Raw genomic sequence first — 2848 nt, 5'->3', positions numbered from 1 at the left:
GTACGTTACGTCTAGTTATGCGATTACTTATACCTTACTTACGTACTACTATACACACATGTGNTATATATTTNTTCTCTCTCTCTCTCTCTCTCTCTCTCTCTCCCTCCTCTCTCTCTCTCTCTCTCTCTTGCTTATAACTTATTGTTATGTTTTTAACTTAAGAAAGCTATAGCAACTATTACTGCAAAAAATGCAATAAAATATATTTGAGAATATATACGAAAATATATAAAAAAAAACAATACTAATATATAAATGTACATGTATTAATATACAAATAACGTCATATCCACTAAATTTATTCAATATATAACTAGGAACATAATCCCCTTTGTAAATTAATAAATTGATTTATAAAAAGATATTTATTTCTTTAAATTCAGTACAATATTTATTTTATTTAATGCAACACTAATCTTATATTAAGCATTAAAATTTTTATTTAACATTATAATTAAAAAATATGCAGATGTTTTTTTTTTAAAGATATTGATACAATAATGTAAATATGTATTAATAATGTTAATTTAATATAATTGTAATGTTTAAAATATTAAAATAATTTTTATCATATGATTCTTATCATATAATTCGTATCACATAATTCGGGATATTAAAATTAAAGCATTCTTTTAGTATAAAATAATTATCAATTAAGTATGAATTTGTTATGAATTAGTTATGAATTAGCCTTTATAACGAAAGTATTTTATACGAAGTACCTTCGTATAAAATAATTGTAAAACATATATGAAAATAATATAATCTCAATTAACTGTCAATTACTAGTGCGCAAGAAGTTGTTCGTTTCAAACAGAAACCAACCTCATTTTCAGAATACAACATTGCTAAGTTATCGATAATCATTGAACATAAAACATTAAATTATTGCATCTTCTAATAATAGAATCATCGAGGAATCGCGAATGATTAAAGAATGATGACATTATTGATAATTAATAATAATTTGCGATTATTAACATAAATATTTCGATAACGCATTATTAAATTCGTGATTTTTTTATTATATAAATATTGTATTAATAAAAACGTATACTTTTAATATTAATATAATATCTTATATATATTGTCGAACAACTTTTTCTCTGCAATTATCATCTATTGATAATCAAACTCGGATGACATTAAAATCACAATTTTAAATCGAGTTTTATTAAGTTTTATTAAGTTTTTATATATATGTCTACTTATAAATCATGATTAATGCTATATTATCAATTTCTTATTCTTAGACCGGTATTCATAGTCCGTTTTTATTTCAAGATCATCTTAAGTAATGTTTTAAGATGCTAATACGGTCCTCTGATTGGTTCGTGACTTCTTAAGACTGTACTTAAGACATTCTTGAATATGAAATCTGACTATGAATATCGGTCTATAATTCGTTCATTTCTTATGGCTTAAAGCTTAGAAAAGATCTGCAGATCTGAATTAAAACTCTCTATCTCTCCCTCTCTTTCAGCTTTAAAGAAAGAAAATAAGAGTTTTAAGCCTCGCTTAAAGTCAAAGTACGTTGCAATCGGACTTTAAGAATCGACAGAAGTGATAAGCCAATTTACACCTCATTTGTGATACAGCTACATATCTGCACTCTATCAGACTCTAACATATAATATATTGTCTACACTGAAAAAAAAGATTGGCTGCTGCAGCCAATTTTTGATTGTGTTGCGTCTATCTGTAATGTCAGTATAGAATTTCGACTAATGCAATCAAAAATTGACTGCTGCAGCCAAATAAGAATGCTATGCCATATTTTACCTATCTAATTTGCAGCAGCCAATCTTTTCTTTTAATGTAAAAGAAATGTTTTGCTATAAAATTCGTTTTGTCTTTTACAAAACTACGGATTTTAAAGAATCAATTTGTAACTTCATTCTTAAAAACAGTTTAATGAACAAAATAGTATTCTTCTTTTTTACGGTACACATATATGTTTTTATTATTGTTGATATTATATCTCCAAAAAGTAATATTACTTTTTATCTTTTTCCCAAAAAATTGCTCTGTATGATTAGACGCTTTTCTGATTTAAAACATAATTCAATATTTTAGCCGTAATTTCAGCATAAAGAAATTCGTCTTTAACTAGAGACCTCCATAGTCTCTCTTGCCGACTCTTAATCTTTTTACAATTGTACTAAATTTTTTTTTAAATTGGTACAATTTATAGTACATTTTTTAATCAGATTTCTACATTCAGCTTTTAAATTATGATAACACTATCTATAGTAAGCAGTGGAGAAAGTTGAAATAGACTACTAGCATGAATTCTAATTGGCTGTTGCTTTTCTGTTTTTTACTTTCCTGCCAAGGTGTGAACGCGCCCTTATGCTTCTTGCACACTGGACGCGGAAACACTTATCGCGCAAAATATGACACGGTAGTCAATAAACTTACAGCTCCTAACATGTTCATTGATTACTGCGTCGCATTTTGTCGCGCGGCAAGCATTTCCACGTCTAGTTAAAGAGAATCGTGAACGCGATGATTCAAATTGATATATTAATAAAAGATATATTAATCGGCACATAATCCGGGCTCTAGTGATTATGTATTAATAATTTTAAATTGAGACCACTATGCATTAAGCGCATTTTACATAACTATAGTCTTTCGAGCCGGATCCGCGAGACGTGTGTGCGAGAATCACTAGAGACAATACAAGCGACAATTAAACTCTTGACAAGACATCAATTAACATCATATGTTGATTTAATAAGTGAGACATGATAATCATCTGGAATATTCAACTCGGCTATAGAATATTGATGACAATTTTAGTCGACTTCCGACGATCACAATTTATTATATCAAAAAAAAA

At 27.7% G+C, this 2848-nt stretch overlaps 1 protein-coding gene across 1 annotated transcript in view; it reads left to right on the top strand.

The window, feature by feature from the left end:
* LOC105627316 (protein gustavus) overlaps positions 1 to 2848 on the top strand; it is a gene marked incomplete at its 5' end in the record, with an annotated part of 27002 nt that overhangs the window by 17975 nt on the left and 6179 nt on the right. The gene's annotated exons all lie outside the window — the stretch shown is intronic.

The sequence above is a fragment of the Atta cephalotes genome (genome assembly GCF_000143395.1).
Source record: "Atta cephalotes unplaced genomic scaffold scaffold00008, whole genome shotgun sequence".
In the NCBI taxonomy this organism is placed as follows: domain Eukaryota; kingdom Metazoa; phylum Arthropoda; class Insecta; order Hymenoptera; family Formicidae; genus Atta; species Atta cephalotes.
The sequence above is the reverse complement of the archived record's forward strand: the minus strand, read 5'-3'. Positions and strand labels throughout refer to the sequence as shown.